Source organism: Phodopus roborovskii, unplaced genomic scaffold (assembly GCF_943737965.1).
Source record: "Phodopus roborovskii unplaced genomic scaffold, PHOROB, whole genome shotgun sequence".
Classification (NCBI taxonomy): Eukaryota; Metazoa; Chordata; class Mammalia; order Rodentia; family Cricetidae; genus Phodopus; species Phodopus roborovskii.
The window spans coordinates 2867695-2881677 of NW_026126611.1; positions in this window are offsets into that span (position 1 = coordinate 2867695).

A 13983-nucleotide genomic window follows, 5' to 3' on the forward strand; every position below is an offset into this window, starting at 1 on the left:
CTCACGGCTGTTTTACCATGTTGGGGTTACAAGCACATGCAGCCAGGACTGGCTTTTAGGTGGGTGCTGGGGATTTGAACTCAGGTCCTTCTAATCGCAGGGTGATGGGGATTTCAATTCAGAGCTTTATAATTGCAAGCAAGTACTCATACCCACTGAGCGATCCCTCTACCCGTTTTCTTTGTTTTAAACCTCCCTTTCCTTTCTATTTATGGTTTCCGCCAGTTCTGCCAACATGTTTATAATAGCTAGTTTGGCGGGTTAATCTGACTTTCATGAATCCCTCAAGCAGATTCTGCTGTCTGCTGGCCTTTTTACCTCACTCACCTGGGGACTTCATGCTTTCCTGTCTTTTTGTATGCTAATTACTCTTTGTTGGAGACTGGACGTTTTGGTTAATGTAGCAACCCTGAGTGAGTACTGGTCCTCTCTCCTCCCATGGCTTGGGTTATGGATATTTGATGACTTATTTGGCTAATTACAGGCTGTATTGATTTAAATGAAACGTGTCTTCCCCTACATACCCTGGGCCATACGTTTGAAGCTGCTCCTCTGGGAGGGATTCCTTTGGGCATTCTACTCTGGTGACAGGGCCCTCTCCTCTGTAAGCAGCTACTGAGTCCCTTTAATGGCCTTGCTGGCTGATTGCTGCCTTGCTTTGGCAGGGCCCTGGCAGCATAAGTTAACTGATCACTTTTTGGCTCCTTTGAAGGAGTTTCTGAGGTCTTTGTTTGATATGTTCTCGGCCCTCACGAGGGTCCCTGCCAACTGCATCATTGCACGGGCTTAGATAAGGCAGCTCCCGGTCCCCTGCTTGGTTTTGCCTCTCCTGATGCACAACCTCCTTCTCACAGCTGAGAGACCTGACTGGGGCCACAGCATTGGCAGAGCCGTCATTTTCAAGGTTGAGCCTTCATCTGCAGCCTGAGCAGAAGAGCAGAGTCCCAGCCCTTGACCTCATTCACCTGGCCTTGGCCTAAGCCACCGGCCCCAGGAGCAAGATGAGAAGCACTGATGTCCCACTGTTCCTAGAAGAAAGCCTTTTACCTGGGTGCTCTTGATTTGCAGGGGAGAGGGCTAACGTCTGAACCCCCCCCCCCCAGGAGTTGGTGTTTTTGTGGCCTTAGCCCTGTGGAGTGACAGATTTAGTCTGAGAGAGAGGAGGAAGCCTGTGACCTTGGTCTGAGGGTAACTGTTCTTAGAGGTCTGGGGGAGGGCCTGGCTTGATCTGGGGGCGATCTTTGAGGGGCGGATCTTAAGAGAGGGATCTTCTGTCCTCTGAGGGAAGGGGTGTGTTCCTGGTCTGGGTCTGGGGGAGGTGATGTCATTGGTTTCAGAATGGCCCAGGAGTCCTCCCCTCACTGAGCTGAAGGTAAGATGGCAGCCTCTCAACTCTTCGCTAGATTTTCTTGAATAGATGTTTCTTCCCTGGCTTTTCTAGGACTGTCTCCAGAGATTGTTAAATGGATTTTTTTTTTGTCAGTAGGTTTCACCAGTCTCACTGGGGAATGTGGCCAAGGAGTTCCATACACTGGCGTGGAGGGAGTCAGCAAGTGACTTCCTCCATGTTATGCCTGGGATTGGCTCAGGGAAAAAAGTCTCACTTCTGCCTCTGGGCAGCAGAAAGTGCATTTACCGAAATGTGACCGTAAAACAAGTGTAGTTTTCCGTTGACTTCATTTTCAGATGACAGTTTTACAGGGGGTGGGGGTGGGCATCATGGGCTGTGCTGGGCCCGGCTGGGCTTCTCAATGAGTACTTGCGTTTGTGTTGGGGATTGCTAGCTTTACTGCGTTTTGTTTTAATTCAGTATCTCTTCTTTGCCAGCTAAGTTCTGTTCCCATTTGATGTCTGTCCGTCCCAGGTAGTTCAGACCAAAGAAAACTTCCCTGGATGAATGTTTTGGCTCATGGAAGCCTACAGTTAGACAGGAACTTGGGGTTTGAGACGCAAGGTCTCTGACGGTTGTGCGCAGGAGGAAATGAGGACGATGGCGGAGTGGCTTCCTCGTCGTCGCTCAGTGGTGAGGTATAAGGAGGGAAAGCAGGTATCCTGTCCCTCAGATCACTGTGCACCACTCGGAGCTGAAGGGCAGCATTAGAATTTCTATCTCAAATGTCCCCACAGACTCATGTTTTGAACATTTGGTCCCCAGCTGGTGGTGCTATTTTGGGAGGCTGTGGAAACTTTAGGAGGTGAAGCCTAGCTAGAAGATGTAGGTGACTGACAGAAGGTTTCAAGGGTGAATTACGCCCGTTCCCTTCCAGTCAGCCAGCAACGGCCCCCTCTGGCGCCCCTACGGTTGACATCCTGCCTAAGTACAGGGGTTGAGTGACTATAGGCTGAGCCCTGGGAAACCGTGAACCCAAATAAATGGTTCCTTCCTCTCAGTTCTTATCCGGTTCAATCACGGCAACAAAACTTATATAAACAATAAATTCACCGCCCCATTTCTCTGCGGGATTCTGCTGTGCATGGCTGCCTTCGTTCCCAGACTCGCTGATGGGTGATGGCTGAGCTCACTCCTTCCTGTTCGTGTGGTAAATAGCAACCTGAACGTTGTTCTAAGTATTAGAAGGGGGTGGTGTTAAGATGATGCAGTCCCTCCTTCTGTGGTTGGTATAGTTGTCCCTGAGTAACCTGTGAAGGGCCAGACCCAAGTGCTAATTCTCTAAAAGAAGAGGCCTCCAGAGGGTGAAGCAGAGTTTTGGTTTTTTTTTTTTTTTGAATTGTGTTATGTTTAGTGTGTCTTGGGTAACGTATTAATAACATTTTTGCATGCAAGTATGCTGTGGTTTCATGCAACATTTTGGTTTCTGTGTATTAAAAGTATTTAGTTGAGGCTAGGAGTCAAGATATCTGGGGGTGGAGGGAGGGAGACTGGCTGGGAGCATGGATGGGAAGAGTTGGAAGATGCCTCCCTTGTAGCCACAGTTACTCCATTGTGCAGCAAGCTGTGCTTTGGTGTCCTGCGTGCCAGACTGTAACAAAACAGGACACCCTTCCCACAGCTGAAGAGTGTTGCTCAAGACGAGAAGGATCTCAGGGGAGGGGCAAGGTTGGCGTCTGGTTTGACTGTGCCCTTTGTTGACTGGGCCTTTGGTCGCCTCTGCTACTTTGACAATAGGCAGCAGACACGGAGCCACACTAAGTAGGACCCTGGTGGGGCGGGGTTGGTGACAGTGAGGAGAATGTTGTCTGTAGCTGTGGGACTCTTTATCAGTAACCCGTGACACACTCATTTATCTTACCAGGATGAACTGTAACAAGTTTGACCTCCTGGTCCCAAGCGTTAACCCCAAAGACTGTCACTTGTCCTGAGATGTGAGGATGCGGCTCGTTCTCAAGGACAGCGTATCGCTTGGCTGAATAAGCTCCTATATCCATGTGCTACATGTCCCTTGAACCATAGCTACGGTAAATAATCGTGCCAAGCACCTTTCTTTCTGCTATTCATATTCTTTTGGTGGAGCGGCAAGGGTTGAGACAGGATCGCTGTGTACCCCTAGCTGGCCTGGAGCTCACAATGTAGACCGTCTGTAGACCTCGAACCCCCAGAGATCGCCTCCCTTTGGGTCCCAAGTGCTGGGATCAGAGGTGTGTGCCACCATGTCTGATGTGCCTGTTCTTTCTGGCCTTCAGCTCCTAATACTTCTCAAGCAAGTCATTTCATTTCACAGCCCCAGAGGTGACCCGAGCACATGAACACCATCTGTAGACGTGGTCTATAAGAACGAACGCCCATCAGGGAATCCAGTGAGCTGATGCATCACCGACTGGCACTTAAGCAGAGGACATGATGATTTTTTAAAATTCAACACCACACCTAGAAACTGACACATCTCTCATCCCACTGATAGTTCCTGAGATCTACTGTGTCATCTCCGTGATGTTCAGGTTGGGGAGGGGCCGCTTTGCGCTAAATGCAAACACCACGGCGAAATCCAATCCCCGCCCATTGTGGATTTGTTTGAAACCTGGAAATAAAATGCACAGATAAAACCCCACTGCCCCTGGCTGGGTTAGATAGCACTTTTCTTTCACATAAGAGTTTTTTTATTGTGTTAGAAACTGGCAGGAGACTTGGTACTATATGACCAAAAAACGCCAAGGAAACTCCTATTTGCCACTCTCCTCCTAAACGCTCTGTTGCCCACAGCAGGCAGGGCAGGCTCTGCATAGTATACATCATTGCCAGGAGAATGACCTCCGGCTGGGGGTTGCAGGAGAAACTCTGCTGCTGATGGATGTCAGCTCCTAGGGGTTTGGATACAGGCAGGCAGAGAGAGCAATGCCAAGCAGAGGCCCAGAGCTGGCTTTGGCAGCACCAGATACCAGTGAACACAGATGGGCACCACACCAGCGGCCGAGAGACTGAGGTCAGTGTGGTGGAGACAGCGGCCAGACTGCCTGGCATGTCATGCTGGAGATGGTTCCGTTTCTTCCTTTACCCTCAGCTGCAAGCTGATCCCTCTGCCCATCTCATCACGGTCTGGAAGGTTGGTGGAACACTGAGCGTAAAGTCTGAGCACGCACAGGCTCCTATGTATTCTCGCCACATCGCTCTGAAGCTACTTCTTACAGGTGAATCTGGGGCCACGGAATGCCATGGAATATCTTTTTGCCTCAATGTCCCCTGCCCTGCTGTCTTTAGAGCTGCCCCCATGAACCGTTCAGGGACCAGATCTATATTTGAGGGTTGGTTATTAACGACGAGGCACTTTGCAGTTTCCGAGCATAAGCGTCTACCTATCCAGGAGATGATTCATTGTAAGGGCTTCAAGAGATGACACAAGCTGTCTGCTTATCCCTTCATTGAACATGCATTCAAAAAGAATAGGGGAGCCAATTGAAATTCATTAATTCACTAAGCACCGGGTGCTTGCTTTAAAAGCATAGATAAAATGATAAAAAAAAAAAAAAAAAAAAAAAAAAAAAGACGGTGCAGTTCTGCGCCCTCGGATAAGCTAGTGGAAGAGGATGCAATTGGCTGGGCCACTTGAGAGCTACAGACAGGAGCAAGGCTGGGTGGCCAGGTTCCAGAGGGTGGCTTGGAGTGGTGGCTCAGACACTTGAGTGAGATATGAGTAGGAAACTGCCAGATATATTTAGTCTGGATTATCCAGCAGCATAGAGAACACAGTGTGTGTGTGTGTGTGTGTATATGTGTGTGTTACTTATATATGTGTATGTATCTGTATATGTGTGTGAATGTAAATATATATATTTGTATGTATGTATATGTGTGTATGTATGTGTATAGTGTGTGTATTTGTGTGTGTGCGCGCGCGTGTGCATGCACTCACGTGTTGGGAGTCGAGGCTTTCTTTATACAACTGTGAATGCCGAGAAGCCCTAAGCGATATATTCTGGGAGTTGGAGACCCAAGGAAGCTGATGGCAGAGCTCACGCCACCGTGAAGGCTGAGAGCACTAATGACATTAGGGAGGACTTCTGCTTCCCTCAGAGGGTGGACTCAAGGATTGGGATGTTAACCCATCTTGCTTGGAACCTCACAGACACTCCAAGAGTCCTGTTTGGCTTGTGTCTGGATAACCCCCAGCCCAGCTGAACTGACCCGTAAAATCAGCCATCATTTTGGGTTAAGAAGGGGGTGGGAAAGGGGTGACTCTGGGAGGGGAGAGCTTGAGAGAACTCCCCAGAGACACTCAGGGAAACCAACAGCAGTTCTGAATATTTGGGGGTCCTGTATGTTAGGCGACAAGGCTGCAATGCTTCCCAAATATCCTGTGAGGCATGCCAAGGGGCTTGGACTTGGCCCAGGAGTGCAGTGAGCTTCATGGAGGCCTGATGGAGGCAGGGGAAGCAGACCCCGGGGCCGGTGAGATCAGCAGCATGCCCGAAGGGCACATGTGAACATCACAGGGAATGTCCCACAAGGATGGTAGCTGAGCAGTCCAGTCTCAAGACAGCCCATGGCCTATTGGAAGGAAACCATGCAGAAGCAAAGCAGGCCATTTCATGGGCAGTTAGTTATCTGAGCAGAATGTCTGACTGGGGCATGGGCCAAAGCTACTCAGCAGTGATATGAGATAGGAGGTGGTGGCACATGGAGAGGGGGCGGGGGGAGCCTTGGCACGGAAAAGCCTCAGATTCGAATCCTGGCTTCACCAGCATCGCCGACGGGGGAGATGGAAGAAGCTGTGCCTGCTTTATGAATTAAGCTGTCACAGATGCACATGTATAGGAAGGAGGGGCCAGTCTGTCCTGGCTTCCACTGAAGATCTATGAACACACCCTTGTATGTAAAGAGGACACTGCCTAGTCTCCTGGCACTGAGTGCATGCTGTGGGCTAAACTCCAGAAGGTATTACCTCATTTAACCCTTCACACAACACTGGAGGTCAGAAACGCGCGCGCGCACACACACACACACACACACACACACAGATAGACATAGAGAGAGAATTGAAGCTAATAGCCCCCAGATTTCATGACTAGACCAAAGCAATACAACCAACAAGAGGCTGCCACCTGCGTTCTGCGTAGGCTGACACATTGCCGCGACGCCTTGATTGGTTCCACACACATTCATGCAAGGCAGGGCCTCCGGAAACGGTGCCAGTGCTGCGCTGTTTCCTGTCTTTGTTTCTGGTTTTCATCTAACACATGACTTAAGAATTTTAAAAATGTTTAAAATTTACGATCTGAAATGAAAACAATATAAAAAGGCATACTTTGAGAAGTCTCACTCCCACACCTACCTCTTTCACAACAGAGCCATCTGTTCACGCGCACACACACACACAGACACACACACGCGTGCACACACACAGATGTACACACACACTCACAGAGACACGCGCGCGCACACACACAGATGTACACACACACATTCAGACACACACACATGCACACACACATATGTACACACACTCACAGAGACACACGCATGTACACACACACAGATGTACACACACTCACAGACATACACATGCGCACACACAGATGTACACACACTCACAGGCACACACACACACGTACACACATGTGTGTGGATGCACACATGCACACGCTGCTTCCGAGCTGCACACAAACATGGCTGCTCATACTCCTCTGTTTTCAAAGCTCACATCATCTGGTCACTGTTTCGTCTTTGTTTCCCTCGCTCGATGATATTCCCTGGAGATCTTTTCAAGGGCTACCTCAGTGGGCTAGGGCATACATCATACCACTCATGCATGCATGTGCATATGCATACACCACACTACACACACACACACACACACACTCACACACATGCACGCACACATGCAGGCACACACCACACCACTCACGCATGCATGTACATATGCATACACCACACTACACGCTCACACACACACACACACACACACACACACGCACACATGCAGGCACAAACCACACCACTCACGCATGCATGTACATATGCATACACCACACTACACACACACACACTAACACACACATGCACGCACACATGCAGGCACACACCACACCACTCACACATGCATGTACATATGCATACACCACACTACACACACACACACACACACACACACACACGCACACACAAGCACGCACACATGCAGGCACACACCACACCACTCACGCATGCACATACATATGCGTATACCACACTACATGCACTCACACATACACACCACTGTATTCTTGTGTGCATCCATCTCCTTGTATGGCTGCTCAGTGCATGTACTAATTGGAATTTACTACCTGAGAGAACACAGAAGCCAAGCTGACCTTCTTGGCTTCATTTTGTGTTCAGGGCATGTCCTACATTGTTAAGTACTTCATTCGTCATGTGTTCAGTTAGACCACCCTACCACTCCATACCTGCCCATGCTTATCAGACGTGCAGTAGCCTTCCTCTCCAGACCAGGAAAATTGTGCCCTGGTCTTTTCCTCGGTGTGTGGCTCCCTTCCCTGACCTTCTCCCACAGCCAGCTAAGACGGGGTCCTTTATTTCTGTAAAAGTGCATCAGTACAGAAAGATGCAGACCGAGAGGCATTTTCTGAAAGCTTTTACAAGAAGAGGACATCCGGTGGCATGTGGCCCCTGGGGATTGTTTTCATTTTCCAGGGTGACCTTGCATCCCACAGTCTATTGGCCTGTGGTCCAGACACAAGCCTTGGAGTCCATCCCCAGGCCCTGTCACTTCCCCAATGCAGCAGGAACATGTCCTCAGCCTTGACAGCCTTTTGTCTTTGGTCCATCTCCTGATGCCGACGGATGAGTCAGTGAGCAGATGTTTTATAAGCGCTTAAAACCGTGTCTGGCAAAGAATATGCACCACGTTGCGTTTATGTACAAAACGAAACCTCTTGGAGACCCTCAGCCTCCATACCAAAGGCCGTGTTTCCACAGACCTTGGCCCCCAGGAGCATACACAGGCAGCTTGGCAGAGTGTGTTAAAAGTGATCACTCTCCTTACTTGATGGCATAGAAGCTCAGAGAACCTCTCTGCTCTGCTCCCTGAGTAGATTCAAATTCTTAGAGTCATGTGGAAAATTACCTTTGCAGAGAAGGAACAAGGGAGTGTCAAATAAGTTAGATCGTATTCAAAACTGGTGTAAGACAGCATCACCATTTGGAACCAAAGCCTGGTATCTCGTGATGTCCTGTGACGTGATTGAGGTCATGCCTGTCCACACCAGACATGTGCTCATCTGTGTGCACCCGGATATCCTGTAACGGGGAGTATCGGTGATCATAGTGTGGGCACCATCGCCCTTGGGGATCCCAGCAAGAGGAGTCAGTGGGACACATGCTGGTGATCACGGAGAAAGCAGGGCCGTGCAGCAATTGGCTGAGGAAAAGCTAAGAGCTTGGTCCAGGGATGGCTCACCCAGGGCTTGAGTTTTGGGAGAATCCTGGAGCAGATGTCTGTAAGGGGGAATTAGGAGACTCTCAATTGGGCCTGGAGGGCAGATTCCAGGCTTTTGTTCACAGTTACAGTAGGTACGGTATATGGATGGTTGAGTTTATTCCAGCTTCCATAGCAAAATACCCTAAGCCAGATGGTTTTTTGAAAAAGTTTATCACACCTGGGGCCTTCAGTGTCCGAGATCAAGTGCCAGTGGACCAGTGCCTGGCGAAAATCATCACCTGGCGACAGAACTTCCTAGTATGTCCCCATGTGGCAGAAGTCCCATTTAGGACTGGCCGCTCCAGAGTCTCTCACTGTTATAGATCTCTGTAGTTCCCACCAACTATGAGAAGAAGCTCTCTGGTAAGTAAGGGTGGAGTAAGGTGCTGATCTGCAAATTCCATTCTTTTTTAGCAGCTGAACGTTATTCCATTGTGTAAATGTACCACATTTTCATTTTTCATCAGTTGACCAACACTGTTGGCTGTTTCCGATTTCTGGCTACTATGACTAGGTCGGCAGTGAATATATGCCCAAGTGTGGTATAGACCGATGGGTCTAAGGTAGATCTATTCCCAGCTTCCTGAAGAAACTACCACGCTGATTTCCATAGCAGCTGCAAAAGTTTGCACTCCCATTAGCAATGAGGAAATGTCCCCTTACCCACAGCATGTGCTGTCACTTGCTTTATCGACCATAGCCATTGTAAGATGAAACCTCACAAACCTCACAGTAGTTTTAATTTGCACTTCCCTAATGGCCAAGGATGTTGAACACGTATTTAAATATTCCTCAGCCATTTGTGTCCCTGCTTGGTCCCATAGCCCATTTTTATTTAGTCATTCTTTTCTCTTGATATTCAGTATTATTTTTTAAAACTTCTTTATGTACTTCAGATGCCAACCATCTATTAAATAATAATTAATTGATGAAGATTTTTTTCCTCATTCTATAGGCTGGCACTTAGTCTGAATGATGGTGTCCTTTGCCATACATAAGGTTTTCAGTTTCATGAAGTCCCCCTTATTAAATGTCCTGTGCGATCAGCAATGTCCTGTGCGATCAGCGTTCTGTTCAGAAACTTTTTCCCTATGACATTGAGTTCAAGACTATTCTCCACTTTCTCTTCATTTGGATTCAGTATATCTGCTTTTTGTTGAGGTTCTTGATCCATCTGCAGTTGAGGTTTGTGCACGGTGATATAGGTATGGATCTATTTTCTTTCTTCTACATACAGCCATCCTGGAAAGTATGCGTGTGTGTATGTGTGCGTGTGTGTGTGTGTGTTTGAGTGTGCGTGCACGTGTGTGTTTAGTTCCTGTCTTTAGAGTAAATGTCAATATTCATAAGCTGGAAAACTTTTTAAATCAAATCGACTGTCTCCCCACCGCATAGGCTTTCCGGGTAATGTTAACTGGTACCTCTACAGCACCCTCAATACAGGCATTGCATGCAACAAAAATGAAACCCAGGGACTTAGGAAGAATGTGTGGCAACCAAAATTTGGATTTCTAGCACCCATATAAAAGCCAGATAGGCAGGGCATGGTAGCCCACCTGTCCGTCATCCCAGTACCCCGGCAATGGGAACAAGAGAACCTGGGTACAACCTAACCAGCTAGACTAGCAGGATCAATAAGCTCTAGTCTCTATTAGAGACCCTGCCTCAGTAGATAAAGTGGAGAGCAATCTAGGGAGACACCCACGGCCGACTGTGGGCTTCTACATGTGCATGCCTACTATGTGTGTCCCCCACCTGTGCAAACACACACACACACACACACACACACACACACGCATGCAAACATGCACACATGTGTAAAGCGATCCAGAAATTGAAGTTGATTATGTGCCAGTAGAAAAGACCCCTGAGTGCTCTAGCTAGGACCTTTGAATATGCAATTTACAGAGTGGTCTGGGAGCATTCAGAATTACAGGCTCCATAGCAATGTCAAGATGTGAGCACAACAAAGCATCTTCCCTAAGTTGCTCACCTAAACTATACAGAGAAAATAGATGTACTTGGGCACCAAGTACTGAGGACATTTTTGAAGGAAACATTTTTATGTGTATAGTATACACAGTGGTAGAAATTGTCTTTAAATTGTGACTCAAGTTCAAGGTCGATTTACGAAAACAAGAATCCATTACTTTTTCTTTTTGTCCCTGAGAAATGGCTGTCTTGGGGAAAAGCAACCCATGCTGAACTGGACATTTGCCTTCATGGAAAGTAGAGAGAGAGTAATTTTCCCTTTGTATTCTCAGTGGAAATTGCTATAACTTCATGCTGATTTTTTTTTTTTTTTTTTTTTGCCACAGTCTGTTTAAATTTTAGAACTGGTAAAATATTGTATATGACCTTCAATCCTTTTTTGACTGTATTACTTTCAAAATTGTAGAGATGAAATTCCTTGCTTAGTTGTTCTTATACCTCCCTAATTTGATCTTATACCTTAAAAAAAAACCTTATACCTTAAAAACAACCCAAAGCCCAAGATTCTTAAACATATTTTCCCCACCTCAGTCCCAGTAATATATCTAACAGTACCTAGTAGTACCTAACATGGGTACCTGACACTATTTAACAGAACCCACCGTGGGATTCATAGAACTCAGTGGTATCCATCACAGTTACACATCAGTACTCAACAGAACCCACCACAGGTACCCACAGTCCTCAACAGCACCCAGCACGTGAACACAGCAGTACTCAGTCGTCGCCATCTCAGGTACCCAACAGTCCCCATCGTGGACACTCCAGCATCTGCCACAGATACCTTCAACAGCGATGTCTCTGCAGTATCCATGGTAACCAAAAAGATGGTTGAGTATTCATAAACCGTAACCTCCCAGACTTTTCTCTCTGCATCTCTGGCTGGGCCCACATCTTCTGTTGTCTTAAAAGGAAGAAGAGCTCTTAGCTCTGTGTGAGGCTAAACCATTTCATGTGTAGGGCAATACCATCTCAACAGGTCAAAAATCACTTCAGTATCACATCACCACACATGTCTCGCCAGGCGTGAAGCACTCCTTTGCCACCTCAGGGAGCCTTAGGCTTGCCTTGTGGGCTTGGTAGGGAAGCTGGGTGAAGGTCCCTCCTCAGCTTCTCTGTTTCTTCTGCTGCTGTAAGAGGACCTATGTCACAGAGAGCATTGAGGTGAGAATTGGGTTGCCCTGTGTTTCTTTCGGTGGGAGTTACCTGTCTGACTTGACTCTTCGAATGAAGCCACTGCAGCCTCTTGACTCACGAGCATTTGTGTGCACTGTTCAGCAGGGAGGCTGCCGGGAAGGCAGAGGGTTATCCTGGCCCCTCAGACACAGGGCCTAAGCTATTCTTCAGGGTATTTCCCCGACACCCTTAGGATCCTCCCAATGGAAGAGAAGAAAGGGATTCCGCTCCAGGCCTGACAACCTCCCATCCTTCCCCATCACATCTAGCCACACACTCCTGGGCACAGAAAATCTGGCAAGTCTCCCCTCTGGAAGAAACAAACACGAGGCCTTTGAAGTTCACTGGGTGGATGTTGCTAGGCTAGCGTTTCCTCCGTGGATGTGAGGGAATGTGCTTGCCAGTTCATCATTCAAAGGAGTCCTTTTTCTTTTTCTCTTTTGGTTAGAGCTAACGGTATACAACCTGTTAGTACAAAGAATAGGGAAGGAGGAAGCAATGTGTGGGAGGGGGCTGCTATCTGGGAGAGAGTTGGAGAGGGCTCAGCCTATGACACAGCTGGTCCGTCAAGCTCTGTATTCAGGGATGCAGGAGCCTCCCTCCGTCCTTGCAAAGAGCTCGTTGGTTGTTATTTGGCTCATGCAGGCAGCGAAGAATGGAGACCTTAGACCACAAGTTCATTCACTAAAGTCGTGAGCCAGGCTAAGCCGTTTCATGCCAGTATCCTCATAGATGTGGCAGGGTGTAGTCACTGGGTCTGGGCTTTGTTCCAGGCTCTGGTCAACTGGCTTCCGTAAGCGTATAGTCTCAATCCACAGCATCTGCTTTACCCCGAGAGAGCCCAGAAGGTGAGGTCACCTGCCAGGATGGAACAGACCCTAGAGGGCAAAGCCAGCCCTGAGCTCGAGGCAGAGAAGGAGCTGCATCCTGGGTACCCCCTTCTCCTGTGCTGTTCCCTTCTTTCTTTGTCCTCCCTCCTCCTCCTCCTCAATCTCCTCTTCCCTCTAAGGAATGCATGGTCAAGGCTGGTCTCGAACTCACATGGTATGCCACCATGCGTGGTTTTAAAATCTTTCTTTTTTCTTTTTGTAATGTTTCTATTCACTGTACGCTTAGTGCTGGCCAGGGACAGTGCTAGGCGGCATCTTTACACACATAATCTTAAATACTCTTAAACAGTGGGAAAGAGGTAAATATTACACTTAATATGGACTACGAGGCTAAAAAAAATCTGTGTTTCTGTGTTATGCTATGCAGTAGGAAGGGGGTCCACGGGGGCCTGGATGTTGTAGCCTGTGTGCAGACTACCTTGGCATGCCTGGGTGTGTAAGCAGGAATTCTTCCTTGCATGAATGTATGCAGTGGGATCACACCTACCAACACTGAAAATACTTATCTAAAATATTTGAAATTAGAGATTTTTCTAGACACATTATTTTGTGTAATCCAAAAATAAAACAGAGTAACAGAGTAACATGTCTGAGATATTCACACCTGCTGGGAAATTAAGAAGCATCTTTATATGTAACCCACACACATCAAAAAGATACAATGTATATAAAACAAGATTTAAAATTTTCATCTAGAGGCCAATTGTGGATCTCTGTGAAAGCAAAGCCAGCCTTATCTACATAACAAGTTCCCTGGGACAGACAGGAATACATAGAGACCTGTCTCAAAAACAAATCTAGAATATGTGAATCACAGAGTATTTAATTATGAAACTTGGGAGTATGTTTGGGTGAAAGTACCTTCAATCCTATAGAACAAAGTCAGAAAATAAAGAGCTCAGGCTGCACTTAAAAAAAAAAAAAAAGAAAGAAAGAAAGGAAAGGAAAGAACTAGAAAATAGGGCTTGGGTAGTTTCACAGTAGTTTACTTAGCTAACATGGGCAAGGTCCTGGGTTCAATCACTAGTACTGTGTGTGTGTGTGTGTGTGTGAGA